General features: G+C 45.9%; 1 protein-coding gene across 1 annotated transcript in view; it reads right to left on the bottom strand.

The window, feature by feature from the left end:
- The window catches only part of LOC146859450 (uncharacterized), a 144,144-nt gene extending 123,769 nt beyond the window's left edge, over window positions 1-20,375 (bottom strand). The window contains exon 1 of the mRNA XM_085650168.1: window positions 20,075-20,375. The gene's annotated coding sequence lies outside the window, so the exon portion shown is untranslated. The remainder of the gene's footprint in view (window positions 1-20,074) is intronic.
- Between the last annotated feature and the right edge of the window lie 270 nt (window positions 20,376-20,645).

The raw sequence follows: 20,645 nt of genomic DNA, 5'->3' as shown, positions 1-20,645 counted from the left end.
TGCTGAATTAGGGTATGAGGGAGATGTGAAGAGCAGTATTGTGTTAGGACAGCTCGTACCAAGTGTGTCTCACACACCACCGTTGACCTGTCAGGCTATGCCTCTCCGCGTGTTGGATGATGGGGGGTGAAAGGCATGTGCCGCTCTCTATCCTTACCTGGAATGTGAATGGATTGGGAGATAAAATCAAGCGGGGAATTGTTCAGCATTACTTGAAACGCCAGTCTCCAGACGTGGTGCTGCTACAGGAGATGCATCTAGTTGGAAACAAAAGTAAAGCCCTCACGCGGTGGGGATATAGACTCCTAGTGCATGCAGACTACACCACAGGCTCACGGGGAACCGGTATATTAGTTAAGAAAAACTTGGCCCTTACTGTGCACCGTACCTGGGCAGACCCCGGGGGACGCTTTGCTGTTTTGGAGGCCCAATGGGAGGGAAGAGCCCTCAACATAATCTCACTGTACTTGCCACCGGCACTCGGTAAAGAAGCCCTAACAGACCTTGGCAAAATACTGACTGACCTTCCCGTGGGCACATTAATCATGGGGGGTGACTATAACCTAACCATAGATGACACAATTGATAGACACCCACAACGGCCGGGGGCAAGGCCAAACATGCTTATGGCGGAATTTATAATGGCTATGGACCTAATAGATGTAGGATGCGTACTTCACCTAAACGCACCGCAATTCACCTACTTCTCCAACGCACAAAGGAGTTCATCCCGCATTGATTATTTCCTGACACACACGGCTTCGGTAGGTAATTTTAAGCACCCCCAGGTTCTGCCGACAGGGATCTCGGATCACTCCCTGGTTCGGATCGAATTCACACATTGGCAGCGACAGCCACGTACTACTATTGTACTAAACCCATGGTTGCTGAAAATACCTGATATTAAAGAGGAATTATGCACACAAACCGGGAACTACTTCGAAGACAATTTGGGGTCGGTTCGTTCGGCACTTACTATCTGGGAAGCATTTAAAGTGGTTTTTAAGGGGCAGGCTCTGTCTCTAAAAACTGGCTACATACAGAACAAACGTCGCATACTACTCCAGCTGGAAGACGAGCTCAAACAATTTGAATTAGATCACACAAGTGGGCCAACGGAAGACACGCAGCACCATCTCACATTCAAACAGGAAGAATACAAACTCAAAGCTAGGGACCATATGATGGCCAAGCATCTCATTACACAGCACAGACTATATGAATTGGGTGATAGGGCCGGGAAAACATTGGCATGGTTAGAGAAAAGGGAACAAGGGGATCGATGGGTGCCAAAGCTAACATTACCTGATGGCGCGACGATTACGCATCCCAGAGATATAGCGGAGGCATTTGCAGATCACTTCGAGGAAATTTATTCTCCCTCTACCACCTACACTGCAGAATATTCCTGCCAACTCCTCTCCGACAGTGTCCTACCTACACTCTCCGAATCAGAGAGAGACACTCTTGATAGTGACTTATCAGACAATGAAAATCAGAAAGCCATTGCTTAAATTCGATCTGGGAAAGCGATGGGGCCTAATGGCACCCCCATTGAGTTCTTGTAAGTGACGGCCTCCCAGGTAGCCCCGCATCTACGAGCCATGTATAACGAGAGTTATGAGACCGTACATCTGCCAAAAGACCAGCGTCTTGCTACCATAGTAGTTATCCGTAAGCCAGGGAAGCCTGGGGATAAATGCGGTTCATAAAGACCGATCTCATGGATTAACGTGAAGGCTAAGATATTGGCGAAGGTGATTGCCACTAGGTCAGTTGCAGTTATCTCCTCCTTAGTTCACCCAGACCAATCGGGTTTTACGCCCGGGAGAAATACGGCACTTAACATCCGTCGTCTACATAACGTACTTGCTCGTAGAGATTATTTTTAGGTGGATGCAGTGGTCCTTTCATTGGATGCATCAATGGCATTTGATTCTATTGAATGGCCATACCTATTCGCGGTCCTAATGAGGCTGGGATTTGGTCCGAAGTTTCTAGGCTGGGTGCAACTGCTTTATACAGATATACAGGGTCAAATACGAGTTAAAAACTACACGTCCCGTGCCTTTACGCTGCAAAGGGGCACCCGACAGGGCTGTCCGCTATCGCCACTGATATTTTCCCTCGTGCTGAAGCCACTCGCGGCGTGGATATGGCGGGATGTAATGGTTAGAGGGTTGAAATGGACAATGGACCAGGAGGATAGAATATCATACTACGCTGATGATATACTGCTCTATATTGCCTCCCCCTATAAATCCATCCAGGCTGCCCTGAACATATTCATGAAATTTGGGAAGTATACCGGCTATGCAATTAGCTGGAGCAAATCTGTACTGTTTGTGCTTTGGGGCAGGTTCCTCGTCTTCCGACGAACTGCATGATAAAGGTGGCTAGGGATGGTTTCCGATATTTAGGGATCTGTGTCATGACAGATCCGGCCCTGTTTCATAGTCATAATCTGGCCCCTCCGCTGGCCTGGTTGCGAGCTGATGTAAATCACTGGAGGTCCCTGCCGCTGTCCCTTGTGGCACGTGCAGCCCTCTTTAAGATGCTGGCTCTCCCGTGGTTTTTATATATTCTTCAGAACTGTCCGAACCGTGTTCCAGATACATATTTCGCAGCGGTGGAGAGTGAGGTCCGTACACTGCTGTGGGACGGGAGGACCCCTCGTGTGTCACTGAAAATGTTAACCAAGGGGTGGTACGATGGTGGCATAGCCCTTTCAGACCTTAAACTATATTACTGGGCTTCGCAGCTGATGGTGGTGAATCACTGGATATACCACCCTCCTAATGATCCGGCATATGTGCTGGACAGCTAACAAACTGGACGAGCCGGCTACCTGGGTGCATTATATTCCAAAGTCAAGAAACAGAGGTTTATTGGGCCCACTTCTCACACGATAGGTATCTGGCACCAAGCGAATTCCCGTTTGGGTTGGGCAAACACCCTTACAAAAGCGACACCATTGTGGCAAGCCCAGAGACTAGGTACCCTATGTCACCAACCAGGGTTCGATAAGTGGGACATCATGGGAATCTCAGTAGTGGGGGATTTGAGCAAAAAGGGTTCCATCCTTAGGTTCGAGGAACTTAAGGGGAATTACCACATGGCACAAGGGGAACTGTTCCACTATTTGCAGATCAGACACGCCCTTCTGGCGGTTTTCACAGACCTCAAAGACATACCAGAGTCGTCACCATTAGAGGACCGGTTGTTAGATGGGCCACTGCACTCGAAGACCATATCCCTAACATATAAAAAATTATGTAATAACTTGCCCAACACTTTTGGGAAACTTAGAGAGAAGTGGCAAAGCGACATAGGACCCATTGAAGAGGAGGACTGGCGGGAGGCCCTGATGTCCCCCAGAGAGGCGGCTATCACCCTCCACTTCCGACTGATTCAACTCAGGATCCTACATCAGTCCTATATGACAGGGGTCGTCCTGGCCAAAATAGGCGCTAGGGCGGATGCGCTCTGTCTTAGGGGGTGCAAACAGATGGACACCTTTTACCACACAATCTGGGAATGCCCTGCTGTGAGGCCAATATGGGAGGGAGCCACAACCAGAATTCAGACTGCACTGGGGAAGAAGTTAGTTCTTACACCTCAGCTGAGCTTACTTAATATATGGGCAGCTACAGACCTCACGGAAATTGAGCAGCAGATGACACCAATAGGATATACCTTAGTTAAGCGTGGGATAGCACAAAATTGTGGGGCTGCAGATGCACCATCCGTCCGGGTATGGGTGAGGGAGCTTGATAGATGTATGGTGGCGGAAAAAGAAGTATTCACAACACGTGGCTGCCCCAAAAAGTGGGATAAGAAATGGAAGGCATGGAATGTATATCGGGGAAATATATGCATACCGCCAGTGGTGGATTTGGAAATGCGAAGAAATTAACTCAGATGTGCTGCAATTGTGACTGTAATTCACTATCCCCTACCTATGTATACTGTGGTCGACAACTATATTGACAAGAAAGGTACAATGTATGTGATTATTGTCAAGTTCAATAAAAAGATTTAAAAAAATAAATAAAATTGAAAGATTTCGTTTTATCTTTTCCTATTGGACAGATGTTACAATTTTTGCAGGTAAAGAGCCCTTTGGTTGAATGTGACAGCCAAGTCGCCGTCCTTGATGTGGTGATGTAGCTAGGGCATAACAATTATCTCAGATTTTTACCCGTCCTAGGGGCCAGCGTCTCTTTTAGGCTAGGTACTTCAGTTAGAAGATGACATTGTTTGCGTAAACCCTATTGCTATGGATATTAAACTGGGTGTTGAAGGAAATTAGGGCCCTCTTAGATTTACCTGAGTCCTTAGCTCTCATGGTAGTATCGCTGGGGATTTTAGAAATCTTTTGTTCCGCCTTGTCCAATTTATCTCGGGGGTAACCACATGCCAGGAACCGCTGCTTAGTCTGTTTAATGTTTTTGGAGAAAGTCTCGTCCGTGCTGCAATTCCTCCTCATGCGTATCATCTCACCGTATGGGATATTATTAATTACATGTCGGGGATGTGCGCTGCATGAGTGTAAGGTGCTGTTAGACGCTGTACTCTTGCAGTGGATTGAGCTTTGTATACAGTTATTCTAGATAAAAAAAGAAATATCCAAGAAGTCAATTTGTTCATCACTGAAATTAATAGTGAGTTGTACATGGAAGGGGTTTTCATTGAGAAAAGTATGGTACCCCAATAAATCTGAGGCAGGTCTATCCCATAGCATGAAAACATAATCGATGTACCTTACCCAGAATAAAATGTGTTCCGTCCAGTTTGCAGTGCGACGGCTCCAGGCATGCTCCTGCTCATACCAACCCATGAAGAGTCCGGCATAAACAAGAGCAAACCTGGAGCCCATCGCTGTGCCCTGTATTTGATGGTGAAAATCCAATTGGAATGTGGATCCTCGCACTCCTTGTGAATAGGTAATCTGAATTGAGTTGATTTAGGGTGCCTGGTAAGTAACACCCTCCTGGGCAAGAGGGCGAGAAAAAGCAAAAAAATGGAAGCGTTAGCTCCCGCGGGAGTAACGTCTCTTACTCAGCACTCCGATATTTATATAATTTCCAATAATTCATAAGGTATTCATACTATTTCACTCATAGTATTCAAAAACTGTTTCTATCATTCATCTTATTTCTGCCCAATGCATTTCGGGCGGACCCTTCATCAGGGGACTTACGTTCTTTTTAGTTAGTTTCACCAAGGTCTAAGGTATCTACCATGATTCATGGTTTATATTCATATTTAAATATAAATGGCGGAACGTTGTAATTACACTTTCGTAATAGGTGGAATCAGCTGTATTCCGCCGAAAGAACAGGGAATAGTATGAATACCTTAAGAATATCATACAGAAGAATAATTAAAGAAAGTGTTTCAAACACACCAACGGTTGTTGTACAATTATTGGAAATTATATAAATATCGGAGTGCTGAGTAAGAGACGTTACTAACGCTTCCATTTTTTGCTGTATTTGATGGTACCATTGGGTGTCGTGTAGAATTTTTTTTTGACAAGGTGATATCTGTCATTTCTAATAGGACTTCATTGTGTCTGTAGTGGTCCGCGGTTCTTTGTCCCAGGAAAAATTCTAGAGCTTTCACCCTGAATTCCTTCCTGATACAGGTATTAAGACTAGCTACGTTCTCAGAGAAGCTGTCGGAATATGTAGATCAATTTTTACAACCATTAGTTTATAATTTAGCAGCTTACATTAAAGACAGCAAAGACATTTTAAATAAGTTTGGGGGCTTTGACTAGTCTGAATCCTTACTGTTTGTGACAATGGCCGTAGCTAGTCTTTATCAATTGTAAAACAAAGTATGTTACATACATCTTGGGCTGCCCATGTAATAAAATCTACGTGGGCAGCACCATAAGACCGCTTAAATTGAGAATACAGGAGCACCTACGTGCGATACGCAATGGTGATCATAAATACTCAATGACATTTCATATGCAAGAGAACCATCCAGATGACACTGGATTGTGGTTTATGGGCATTGATCACATACCAACCAACCCGAGAGTGGGAAATAGGGAATTAGCCCTAAGGAAAAACGAGACAGGTAGGATTTGTAAACTTCGCTGTGTTGAACAAGGACATAACAGTGATGAAGAAATGCATTACTTCCTCTAAAGAATGTGTAAAGGACATGGGTTGATAATCAGATATGACGTCTGGATACTGATTATATGTTGAACTCATGGTCCCAGTGTGTACGCAGATTGATGAAGCTGTTAACATAATCCCATATGGATTAGCCAAAGTTGTACTGGTCTGCAATTGAATTATTGTTTCCAAAATGCAAATGAATGCTGTAATGCAGACAATTCTTTATCTGGTTTTCATTTCCTTCTCTTTTTTCTACTCTTGCTATGCTTATTTTCTTTCTGTTCCTATTTAGGTATACATAATGACTTACTGGGCATTCTGATTCAGCACACCCATTGTGTGATCTGCATGTGTTACTATTGCCGATTACAATGGGTGTCTTCATTACAATTTTCTACTTGAAAAGTTATAGTACCGTTAACCCAACTGTTGTCATTCTTGCCATGTTAGGTTGGCTTCCTTGCTGTTATATCGGATTCACATAATGGAAGATCACTTGGTAGTTAATCGTTATTTATGAATGGGGCATCTTTGGGGAAACCTTTCTGCCCATTTTGGAAAGGCGGCTGTACTGAATGCCCAATTTGGCACACATAATTGGATATCGGGACATAGGCTTGTTTGTTGTTATATCGGGGCTGTACATTGGAAGACCATGTGGTATGGTATGTTACTTATAGAAGTTGTATCCTTTGTGAAAGCTTTTTGCCTACAAAAAAATGGCGGCCGTATTGAATGGCCTGACTAACATGCACAACGGATATCGGAATACAGGTACCCGGTTTTTCTATGATAACTACCCGTTACGTCGCATATGTCTGTACTTTATGCTTTGGACTTTTATCATGGATTAGCTTATTATATTTATTATAATCGAAGTATTTAAACTTTTCTCCTTCACTTCATACATTAATATGGTACTTTTAGTGCATACAGGCGATGTGATCTATGCGCACCATACCGTCTCAAAATGGCGGCCGTATTTCTCTTGAGTGTGAAGTTCGCTTTTCTCGCGATGACAGGTTCTGATGAGGCTACGATATATACTGACTTATCTAAATACATCACTTCGCTTAAAATACAGACCGATTGGTTAAATAATGCGGTATTACTCTTTGCTTGTTTGCAGTATTTATTCGGTGTTGAGGCCATGTATTAGATAAATATAAATTTAATTATGGAACTCACTGTAATTAACGCATATATTGTTACATATATGCGTATCATTATTGCAGCTCCCAGAATATAAGTAATCATGCCCGGGAATCATAGAGATATGTTTTTTATTTGAAATATTGTCCACTTTAAGATGGCGGTGATTCACGGCACCTCAGTGGACAATTAACACTGACTTCCGGTTCTCCGAGAAATCCGCAGCTGAGATGAGTTTGGATATCAGCATGGGCTATTTAAATGAAGCGGGAAATGGATACATTCCATACCGTCTTCGCTTGGCAGGGGGTCGCTCTGGGTCGTTTTGCAGCCACATTGTCGCGATTACATGTCATAGACAGGAAGGGAGGGCAGATTGGGCAAACACGCGCCATACATCCATTCCTTACACGAGTGAAAGCCGGTTTGCCTGTTGTAAGAGCCACCGCACTATAAGTCCCATGAGGCCATGGGGCGCAGTAGAGGAATTCAAAACCGGTGCGTCCAAGAACCGCCCTTCCCGATTTAAGCACCGCCTCTACAGGAAGTAGGTGCTTGACAATCTTCCTAGATCGTATAGCGGAAGGTGTTCCCCGCTGGAGGACCTTCGATTGCAATGTCGCAGAGGCGCTGCTTTCTTTCCGAGGATTTTCCTTGGTGGCCATCGGAGCACTCGCGTGCTCGTTTTCGGATCCTTTTGGACTTTGAGGCTGAACTCCCGGCCCGGGAGTTTTCAGGTATTTCGTGGGGAGAAAGAGACGCGCAGGAGCACTCTCCTCTCCAAACTGCCAGGTTTGTGTTGTTACGCTCATATCATGCATGCTGGAACAATACCAGCGAACCAATACTTCTTGTTTAAGAACTCCCGTAATTCTTATTCCCGTTTTGGATACTGGTGTTTTGTTTTCCTTTGGTGCAAAGACTCTTCCTTACCAGGGTGCTCCTATTCCTGGTACACTTGCTGTGACGTCCAACAGCGGTGTAGGGATCTCACTAACTTCCGTTGAAAGTGTTATTTTTGGTCACCTGGGTACGACGTTAGTGCACAACGGATCTTATCATTTTTTATTGGGTTCTGGAGGTCGTGTGCCTCAACTACGTTTTGGGAGAAGTGCTGCTGGGCTCTCTGTGAGTGTGTATGATAGCACGAAAATCTTGATGTTACAGTATACTTGTATTTTCTGTGCTGCTTCTCATACCTCTTTTCTCTCTTTGTACTTATACAGCGCTGCTAGAGGGAGATAGGCATTCTAGACCTTGACCAGACCTAGGAGGCAAGAGCGATCCCACAGCGATTCTTTATTATTTTGTCCCCTTCCCTTTTCCCCGAGGTGCTCGCTTCCATAGTGTCGTTTAATTACATTGTGGGGGATAGTGCTCAGGGAAGGAGGGAGGCTACTCTCCAGGTCATCGTTCCTGCTGGCTGCTATGAAGAGGTCAGTGGTGTATTTTCCTATTCTTGTGCTACTGACAACCTGACAGATTGTCAAGCCCAAGTTGGACGCCCAGCCTGAACGATGGACACCAACGTGGTGCTGACCTCATTGTTGGAGAGCCTATTCGCTCTGCAACTGGAGGTGCAAACCTCTCGTATTGAGAATCAAGAACTTAGGAAAGAAATGGGCACGTTACGAAGAGGGGTAGCCGGCCTATCATGGACAGGTAAAGGGTCTGGTTCTTATATTAGGGAAGGGGCCTTACCCCCTCCGGTGCAAACAGTACACGCTCCCTCTCCAGTTACAACACAAGGGGAAGGCTTCTTTGCTGCCAGTCCTACCCACCCACCATCAGCCGACTCTGTTCCCACCGTCCATGTCACACAGAACACTGGAATACCTCTGGCTCCCCCTGAACGTTTCTATGGGATCCCAAGAAGTTTGAAACCTTCCTTAACCAATGCCGACTGCATTTTTTTATGTAAGCCTACAGTATTTCAGGATGAGGCGGCAAAGACGGCCTTTATGATGTCATACATGGGAGGGAATGCAGCTAGTTGCACCATACCATTGATGGAACGAAACGACCCTGTTTTACATAGATTCACGGATTTCTGTTTGGAGATGAGTAAACTGTTTGATCAAAAATCCCATATGATGACCCTGGATCGTGAACTGATCACTCTCAGACAAGGTTCTCAGGATTTATTGACCTACATTACAACATTCAACCGTCTTGTCGTAGAAACTGGCCCCAGGAAAAACAGACCACTCTTTTTTACCAGGGATTACGAGGGGAATTAAAGGATGTCCTTTCGCAGGTGGTGCAGTTACCCCAGACCTGCGAAGAAATGATTGATCTTACAGTACAACTGGACCACCGACTACAGGAAAGAAAAGGGGACAGGAATCGGGGAGACACGCGTTTTCTGTTTTCCAGACCTAAAACCACTCCCGAAGAACATCCCAAACCTGCTGAAGGGACCGAGCCGATGCAGATAGGAGGTATCTGAGGACCTCTTACCACGGAAGAAAGGGAAAAAAGGCGACAGATGAAGCTATGCCTATATTGCGGTAAAGGGGGTCATTTCATCAGAAAATGTCGCGCCCGGGCCCAGCTCCCAGAACGAACCAACGTTCCGCGTGTGCAAGCAGCAATGGGGCATAAGGAACGGTCGGAAAACTGAAAGGCCAGAATCAGAATGAGATCACTGGTTCGGGTGACACATGGAATATGATCTCATCAGTAATCGCCAATACCACACAACCAGCCGTGGCACACTTAACTATTAGTATTCATCTTCAAACAACAAGGGCCAAAACATTGAGGTGGCTGCATTGCTGGACTCCGGTGCTACCGGAAACTTTATTGACCTGAAGTACGCTAAGACCCTAGGTGTGCCGTGGGAAAGGAAGGAGACCCCAGAAAATGTAAAAGCAGTAGACGGAAAGGTGCTCTTCTTCTGGACCAGTCTGGTATCATACAGTTCCACTCATGATGCGGTTCGGTGAAGACCATTATGAGTATATCCAGTTCGACCTCATTGATGCCCCACAGTTCCGTCTCATCTTGGGTATGCCATGGTTAACCTTACATGACCCTGTTGTTCGATGGGCTGCCCGCACTGTACACTTGAGTTACAGCTACTGCAAAGAACACTGCACCCGACAAGCTGCCTTTCCCGAAAAAACCGAGAGCACCCAGGCCAATCTACTGGCCACCACCTGTGTAAGAGACACATACTGTTGTGCTACCACCTTGCCGGAAGAGTACAAAGAATACCAGCCTATCTTCGATAAACAGAAGGACACCCAACTTCCACCCCACCGGGTTTATGATTGCCGCATTGAGCTGATGCCTGGAGCAGAGATTCCGTGCAGCAGGGTGTATGCCCTGACAGAACCAGAGACTCACTACTTGAAAAACGATCTCAATGAGAATCTAGCCTCCGGTTTCATCAGGCATTTCTCATCACCTGCTTCCTCTCCACTCTTTTTCATCCCTAAGAAGGATTGTGACGAACTTCGAATGTGTATTGACTACAGAACGATCAACCGAGTCACCGTAAAAAACAGCTACCCATTACCGCTGATTCCTGTGCTGCTGGACCAACTCAAAGGGGCTCACTATTGCACGAAACAGGACTTACGAGGCGCCTACCATTTGGTGAGGGTCAAAAGCAGTGATGAGTGGAAGACCGCTTTTTGGACGAAGTTCGGGCTTTTCGAATATCAAGTGATGCCCTTTGGGCTCTGCAACGCCCCGGCGGCCTTTCAATTCTTCATGGATGAGGTACTTTGGGGGTTCCTGGACACATTCTGCGTGGTGTATATAGACGACATCCTTGTCTACTCATCTAGTCTTCAGGAACACGTTATTCACGTAAAAACCGTCCTAGACAGGCTCCAACAACATTCGTTGTATGCCAAATTGGAGAAGGGCTTGTTTCATGTCCAGGAAGTAGCATTTCTGGGATACATAATCAATGCAAAAGGGTTCCAGATGGAGACAGGCAAGGTTGATGCAATTACCCAGTGGCAGACCCCCCAGCAAGTAAAGTCTGTACAAAGCTTTTTGGGGTTCGCCAACTATTATCGGCGTTTTATCAAGGACTTCCCGAAGATCATCCACCCCATCTCCAGCTTGTTGAGGAAAAACACTCCATTTGTTTGGGGTGAAGAGGCTGAACGGTCTTTTAACATCCTGAAAGAACGGTGCACTCAGGCGCCCATTCTCAGGCACCCCGACGCACAACTTCTCTTCATTGTTTAAACAGATGCCTCTCAATATGCAATAGGAAGTGTTTTGTCTCAACGACATCCCAATACAGGACAGCTACATGATGTGGCTTATTTCTCAAAGAAGCTCACCCCCTGTGAAGTAAATTACTCCATCTCAGATAAGGAATTACTAGCCATTAAACGGGCCTGCGAGGAATGGAGGCATTACCTCCTGGGAGCACACCATGTCATTGAAATCTACACAGATCATCGGAACCTGTTGTTCTTGAAAACCGCCAAGGCCCTTAAACCACGTCAATTGAGATGAACTCTTTTCTTTTTCGATTACGATTTTGTTATTAAGTACCGGCCCGGTCCCCAAAATGGCAAGGCAGATGCTCTCTCCCGTATCGAAGATCCCGAGGTTCCTGTGCTGCCGGAGAAACCAGAACCAACCTCGATACTCTCTGAGGCGTCTTTCCAAAACCAATCCATTGCCTTGATCACCTCACAAGACTTCCTAGAGGACCTCAGGGTATCCTTAGCTGACTAAGACGCTCAAGCTTGGATTCAGGAAGATCCTGAACATCGAACAAAGAACAAAGAAATGTTGTATCATCACCACGCGTTGTATATTCCGAACCCCGAAGTACAATCACAAGTGTTAGCATGGGCTCATGATTCTACATTGGGAGGACACATGGGAAAATACAAGACCATCGCCTGTATTGAGCGATCCTTTTGGTGGCCCACATTGAGGAAAGACATCGAGACGTACCTACAAAACTGTTCCGTGTGTGCACAGGGAAAGGCTAGCCATAAAAAACCTACAGATCTCCAACAGCCGTTGCCCATTCCCCCTCGACCCTGGCACACGGTGTCTATGGATTTTATCGTTGAAATGCCCCCGTGTGAAGGGTACACAACTATATTGGTGGTAGTTGACCATTTAACGAAGATGGGACATTTCATTCCTCTGAAACGTCTGCCCACATCCTTTGAATTAGCCCTTGTTTTTCTGCAACACGTGGTAAGGATCCACGGAATACCGAGTGTTGTCATCACAGACAGAGGAACGCAGTTCACTTCTCGTTTTTGGAGAGCGTTATGTAAGACTATGAAAATCGAAGCCAGGCTATCTACCAGCTACCATCCCCAGACAGACGGAAAAACAGAGTGCTTGAACCAAACTCTGGAACAGTACCTCCGTTGATTCACCCTCCATAATTCATTAAACTGGTACACACTCCTGTGGACGGCAGAATTCGCCTACAACAATACGGAACACTCTACACTAGGTTGTTCTCCGTTCTTTTGCCTGTATGGTCATCATCCCAATATGCTCCCTTTCGACTGCCCGATAGAATCCAGGCTTCCGAGCGTCCAAGAACATCATGCTCACCTCAGGGCCGTGTTGATTGACGCCAAACAGCATCTTGCATCAGCTCAACTTGCACAAAAACACTTCGCTGACAGAAAAAGGACCAAAGAACCCGACCATCAGGTGGGGGACAAGGTATGGTTAGCTACTAAGAACCTTCACCTTCAGGGAGCAAACAAACTAAAAACTAGGTACATTGGCCCCTATAGCACAGAAGAAATCGTGAACCGCGTAGCCATGAGACTCTCCTTACCCAGTTCCTGGCACATCTATCCTGCGTTCCACGTCTCACTACTCCAACCCTGTCCTCTTAGCATGAGATTGCCAGAACGGCCCCTCCCTTTGGAAATTGATGGTTGGGACGAGTTCGAGGTGCACGAACCTTTGGATTCCCGAATGGTGAGGGGGCGTGTGCAGTATCTGGTGGATTGGAAGGGGTTCGGGGTGGAGGACAGAACCTGGGAACCAATACAGAATCTCCACTGTCCCGAATTGGTGGAACGCTTCCATGCTACATATCCAGGTAAACCTGGACGACCGCTGAGTCTGCGATCCTTGAGAGGGGGTTTTGTCGCGATTACATATCATAGACAGGAAGGGAGGGCAGATTGGGCAAACACGCGCCATACATCCCTTCCTTACACGAGTGAAAGCCGGTTTGCCTGTTGCAAGAGCCACCGCACTACAAGTCCCATGAGGCCATGGGGCACAGTAGAGGAATACAAAATCGGTGCGTCCAAGAACCGCCCTTCCCGATATAAGCCCCGCATCTACAGGAAGTAGGTACTTGACAATCTTCCTAGATCGTATAGCAGAAGGTGTTCCCCGCTGGAGGACCTTCGATTGCAACGTTGCAGAGGCACTGCTTTCTTTACAAGGATTTTCCCTGGTGGCCATTGGAGCACTCGCCTGCTTGTTTTCGGATCTTTTTGGACTGCGAGGCTGAACTCCCGGCCCGGGAGTTTTCAGGTATTTCGTGTGGAGAGAGAGACGCGCAGGAGCACTCTCCTCTCCAAACTGCCAGTTTTTTTTTGTTACACTCGTATCACGCATGCTGGAACTATACCAGCGAACCAATACTTCTTGTTTAAGAACTCCCGTAATTCTTATTCCCGTTTTGGATACTGGTGTTTTGTTTTCCTTTGGTGCAAAGACTCTTCCTTACCAGGGTGCTCCTATTCCTGGTACACTTGCTGTGACGTCCAACAGCGGTGTAGGGATCTCACTAACTTCCGTTGAAAGTGTTATTTCTGGTCACCTGCGTACGACGTTAGTGCACAACGGATCTTATCATTTTTTGTTAAGTTCTGGAGGTCGTGTGCCTCAACTACGTTTTGGGAGAAGTGCTGCTGGGCTCTCTGTGAGTGTGTATGATATCACGAAAATCTTGATGTTACAGTATACTTGTATTTTCTGTGCTGCCTCTCATACCTCTTTTCTCTCTTTGTACTTATACAACGCTACTAGAGGGAGATAGGCGTTCTAGACCTTGACCAGACCTAGGAGGCAAGAGCGATCTCACAGTGATTCTTTATTATTTTGTCCCCTTCCCTTTTCCCCCGGGTGCTCGCTTCCATAGTGTGGTATAATTACATTGTGGGGGAGAGTGCTCAGGGAAGGAGGGAGGCTACTCTCCAGGTCATTGTTCCTGCTGGCCGCTACGAAGAGGTCAGTGGCGTATTTTCCTTTTCTTGTGCTACTGACAACCTGACACACATTAAGGTAAGGAGGAACTGCATATCTGGTCTTGAAATCTTTAACTGGGCACACTTGCCCCTACGTGAGAGGGGGTGGAGGGGTTCATGGACTTACTTCTTATGTTGTTGTTTTAGGACTCGTTTTTTGGATGCGACTGTGTGGTGATTCCTTGCTCTGTATTTGGGCACTGTTTTGAGTTGGAGGCACTACATCTTATCTCTGTCATTTACAGAGTTGGGATGTATTGGACGAAGATGCTGAATGCAGCATCATGGGCCTCGTTTACCATATTTATTACATCTGAATGCGCAGTGTCACACTCTCACCGGTGGTGATACACCATACCTAAATCAAATTATTGCTTAAAGATTATTGGAGATTCTAACCTGCGGTGAGTCCCTCATATTTGTTATGGGGTGTTGAACTTTCAGGCCAATACTAGGCTGTTATTATGCTTTTGTCTAAATAGCTTTTTCGTATTTTGACTTGATAAACCCACATTGTTTTTCTGACAATATAGGGTAGTTTTATTACATTTGTGGACCTGACATATTGATTATGGCTTCCCTCATAGGCTAAATTGGGAGACTGCCCTACTTTACTGCTTGCCTACCTTATCGTGGTAAGGCGCTATCCTGAATGATATACACAGGTGGTATTATACCTGGGACTCTTACTATGTCCAATAGGAAGTAACTATCTTGGCCCTATTAAATAAGTAGCTACACTTCGCTTTCTATTATAACATGGTCAAATGATTCTAGTGGGACTCAATGGTTATATTACATTATTTCTCTCTTTGTACAGAGTATAGCGGATATGTGCTTTGTATAACCCTGCCTGTAACACATACTCACTGTTGCAACTCCGATGTTGATTTCTGTTTAGGAATATCGTCTCTTTTTGCTTAAACGGTGGGTACTTTATGATGATATATAGATAGTGACACTCCCCTCATTTGTATCATGGGTTTCTTTTGCTGCTTTTTCCTCTCTAATGGCTTTTAAAAAATATATATATATATTCTGGCTATTTATTACAGGCTACATACTATTGTTGTAATTAACCTATTGTTCCCTCTACATCTTTTTGCTGTCTACACATGAGGAGATATCATGCTACCTCATATACTCTATCTCAAATGTTTTCTCTAAATCTCCTCTGCGATCTTTTACTCTATTTTAGTCTATTGTCTACCACGTTTGTTTGTATATAGTCCACCATGTATATGGAATGTGATGTATGGTTGTTTAAATGTTAAATGTTGTATATAAAGATTGAACCAGGAGGCTATCTTGAAATAAGATGTCTGCTAAGTAGTTTTGTCTTTGTATTGTTAAGTAAAAAACTCTTTAGGATTATTAGTTGTAACATTATCTTTGTTTATAGCTGTTCTGTCTTCAAGGTCACATATTTTGTACATAATGCTCACATTTATATTTGTTGGATTGGATTATGTATATCCATGTTTACATTGTCCTTGTATATGTATATATTTATGTGTATATATATATATGTTTGTTGAATTTACAGCCCTGAAGAAGTCCGTTACTGGACGAAACGTGTCGGCTGTGGTCTTTTTATGAAAGAAAAATATTTGTTTGTGAATAAAAGAAGACATCACCTGAAAAATACCTTGGACACAGACTTGATGTTTTGTGATGTGTCCATTGTTTTCTGCTATTAAGTGGTACACCTTTGCAATTTATTTTGCTTGTTATAATCCTGTCTTGAATTGCACCGTGGCAGTGGGTGCTTTAACAGTGTGCACACACAATTGATTGAGACATTTCATTATATATGTATACAACTTAGGGATAGGTGGTCAGGTGCTAGGTCCTTTACAGTGTACATTGCCAATTTTGTTTGTTTGTTCATGTGGCAGAGGCTGATGAGGAAGGAGAAAGTCAACTCCAAAATATGAGAATAACCGAGGATGACAAAGAGGATGAGGTTTTCAGCATTTCATACACCAGAAGGAAAACATTCCGCAAAAGACCACTGCTCATGTGTTAAATAGCATTGGGGACAATTATATCACAGAAATGATAGACACGGGTGCCTCTGTAAACATTCTAGATGCGGAACAATACGAACGACTCAACCCCAAACCACCGCTCCAATGCACAAAAGCGAAACTCTTCACCTATGGAGGGTACACTCCCATTCCAAGACAAGGCATGATCGAGGTGGAAGTCACTAAGCGGCCGATCATCCACGACCAGGTTTCATGTGACCAAGGACAATGCTGGGACATTGTTAGGCTGCCACTCAGTGGAGGATTTGGGACTCGTGATGTTTGTAAGGCAGATACATGAATCTAACGCCGACAAAATCATGGGCGAGTTTCCGAGCATTTTCGAAGGTCTGGGGTACCTAAAAGGTGTAAAAGTGAACCTGCACATGGACAGGACTATCAAACCAGTGCCACTGAGGCATCGCAGAGTGCCATTTCATCTCCGGCCGCTAGTAGAGGCGGAGTTGGAAAATCTGGAACAGCTGGGGTAATCGAGAAGGTGTCGGGTCCCACCTCATAGGTATTTCCGCTCGTCATCGCTCCAAAAACAAAACAACCGGAAGCGATATGGTTGTGTGTGGATATGCGACTATCGAACACCACAATTAAAAGAGAGAGAGACACATAACTCAGACAATAGATGAAATAGTGGCAGATATCAACAGAGCCCAATAGTTCTCCAAAGTAGACCTTAACTCTGGCTATCACCAGCTGATGCTTGACAAAGCTAGCCGTTACATAACTACATTTTCCACCCATGTAGGATTGAGATGGTTCAAGAGGCTTAGCTTCGGGGTGTCGTCAGCAGCTGAAGTGTTTCAGGACGCCATTCGTGGAGCTTTATCTTGCCTTATGGGGGTGTTGAATGTGAAGGATGACGTGCTGATATTCTTCAAGTCACTCGAGGGACACCATGAGCGCCTGCGAGCTACACTTCAGTGTTTGGTGGATCAAGGGCTAACACTGCAAAGAGAAAAGTGACAATTTTACGCCAATGAACCAGAGTTTTTTGGATACCGGTTCTCGAAGAATGGATTGCAAGTGGACCCAGCAAAAGTGGAGGCGATTACAGCTGCGGCGATCCCCCATAATCAAACTGAGATGAGAAGTTTTCTTGGGATGGCGAATTATTGCAGACGCTTCATCCCCCATCTGGCTACTCTTTCAGAACCTTTGAGGGCCCTCACCAAAAAGGAGGCAAGTGAGGTGGCAAAGGCGTTTCAGGATGTCAAAGGAGGCCTCCTACAGGGAGCAACCGTGGCATATTTCATACCAGGGCACCCCACGGAACTAGTAGTGGATGCAAGCCCAGTCAGCTTGGGGGCAGTACTCCTTCAACAAGACAGCGGGAATGAATGGATGCCCATTGCGTACGCCAGTAGGGCATTAACTGCGGTGGAGACCCGTTATGTACAGATTGAGAGAGAGGCACTGGAGATAAAGTGGACGTGTCAGCACTTCGACATCTATCTGTGTGGACACAATTTCCGAGTTGTAACTGACCACAAGCCGTTGGTTACCCTGTTCACAGGGACAGTGAGGAGCGGACCCCCGAGGATTGAGAGGTGAGCTGTACAGATCCAGCATTACAACTTTGAGGTGATATATATCGCCCTGGAGCCAACCATCCGGCGGACTACCTGTCGTGACATCCAGTAGCCATTGACCCAAGACAGGAAAAGGAGGTCGACGAGAGGGCGGAATCGTTTGTCAGACACATCACTGGGATCTCGTGTCACCGAGCTTTGTCTCTAGAAGAGATCCGGGCAGCCACTGACGAAGATGACTGTCTAATGGCAGTGAAAGACACGCTACGAAGTCATGCGTGGAGGAACATTTTGATAGAGTAAATAGGTGAATGGAAGAGGAACAAGAGGCACGGATTGGAGGTGCTGGGAAGAATTCAGTGAGAGCCGCGATTAAATCATACTCCGGGGAACAAGAATTGTGATACCGGTGAAAATGTGGAGGAGAACAATCGACCTTGCGCACCAAAAGGCATCAAGGCATTGAGAAGACTAAAGCCCACCTGCGTACCAAAGTATGGTTCCCAGGGATGGATCGCATGGTCGAGGAGAAAGTGAGAAGCTGTCACGAATGTAAGATCACTGGTAGTGACGCACCAGTTCCGCCAGTAGTCACGGAACCAACGTCAAATAAAACCCTGGACCTCCATCTGTATGGACTTTGGAAGTTTCCCCGATGGGAGACTAACCCTCGTTATGCTCGACAGTTATTCTAAGTTTCCAGTCGTGGAGGTGGTGAGGTCGACTGCATTTAAAAACGTTAAGCTAATTTTGGAGAAAACATTTGCACTGCTTGAGACAAGTGCCCGGAGAAGGTCCTAGGGATGTCTTGTGGCAGGGACTCTTGAGACAAGTGCCCGGACAAGGCCTTGGAATGCCTCAAGGCAGGGATACTTGAGGGCACACAATGGGGCAAGAAATGCCCGCCGCTAGGGGGACAAACACTTGCAGTCCAGGCATGGCCACGGGGACACGAATGCCACACATTCAGTACCAAGCTGAAGCCTCAAAGCCGTGACCCGCTTAACCAGGTAAGTGACAGAAGTAGAGCTGTCACAGCAGTTGGAAAGTGATTTATGACAACCTTGAAGAGACAGCATGGCTGTAAGGATGATGCATGGCAGGATTAGGCAAGTTATGGGTATTAATATGGTATAAGGATAAGATGTACACTGTATAATCCGTTATGAAAATGTATTACTTTGTAATCCAAGATAAACCAAAAATGAGCATGTTAATGTCAGATGCCATCGTGATACGTTTGTACCAACTTATGATGTGAATAAACTGCAGTCGTTCTAACACCACAAAAAGGTCTTGGTGTAAGAAAGGAAGGGCCCGTGGGATGCTCACACGGCTGGGGGGGGTTAACAAACCTGTGAATGCTGAGACGAGTTGGTGACCGTGGTATGCAGGATGGATGAGGGCCAACTGGTGCAGATGGTGAGGGGTAAAATGGGACAGAATGAGGGGCAGGAAAAAACTACTTCAAGTGCTATGAGACCATGGTGCACACAGCAGAAACCAAAAACACAGGCGCGCCAGGCAGTGCAAAAAATAGATAAAAGCAGGAGAAAATATGGCACCCCCAGACTGCATCCATGAAAGAGAAGTCTGGGTTGGCACAGTGACTGCAGTGACCCCAGACAGTCGATCTTCAGGGCGCTTGCGAGTTCAGGAGGGTGGGCCACCAGGTAGCAGTAATGGGTGCTCTCTGGGGTACCAACGGCCTTTGCTCCTAGCGAAGCTCCCCTGGACTTAATACAATTGTGGCATCAACTTTACTACAACCAATGATAATAATCCCTAGGTGCATTCTGATCATGAAATAAGGCAGGAGAGCTACTTCCTGGGCAGCTCCAGTCTGCAAACAGTATGTACATCAAAACATTTACAGGGCTTCTTCCCCCTGCCAAAGCATGAATCTGACAAGTCGATAAATATATTGATAAATACTGAGTTTAGATGGCGTAGAAGCATTCTTCCTGCGCCACACACCCTACCTTTTTCGGGTAGCGTGCTCACACTCCCGTATGGCGGATTTACATACGGTGTCCACCGCCGTCTCTCCGCAGCAGCTGTAGCTCCCATCAACCCGCCTTCCTTTGTGTTTCAGCTTCACAGCAAACTCGTCAACCAAAGACTCACAGCCCAAGAAAAGGCAGAGGCTTCGGATTAAGATGCTGGGCTTGGAGCCCTGGCCCAGGTTATCCGGGGCTTCCCAGAACGAGGAGCTGAGATAGGCGGTGCGGGGAGTGGACTTCAGATCAACAAAGGCAGCCACCTCGTCGGGCCTTCTCCCAGTGTACCTGCTGAAAGTTTATGTCACGGATCCTTGGATGAGGTTCTGGACTGCGTGAGTCCATCCACCAGTAGAAGGATTGAAAATCTCGGAATTCTGCATCTTGGTGCGGATATCCCCCAGGATGGCAACTGCCCTCAGCCAGGCATTGAACGCAGTTAACATTTCCTCGTTGGTCAGGTGCTTAATGTCTGCACTCAGTACAGACATCGTCATCTTCTTACCACCTTTCCTGAAAACAGGTGTTAGGTTCTTGGAGCTCATTTTCTCAG

Source organism: Triturus cristatus, chromosome 3_2 (genome assembly GCF_964204655.1).
Source record: "Triturus cristatus chromosome 3_2, aTriCri1.1, whole genome shotgun sequence".
In the NCBI taxonomy this organism is placed as follows: domain Eukaryota; kingdom Metazoa; phylum Chordata; class Amphibia; order Caudata; family Salamandridae; genus Triturus; species Triturus cristatus.
This window is presented reverse-complemented; position numbering and strand designations above follow the sequence as displayed.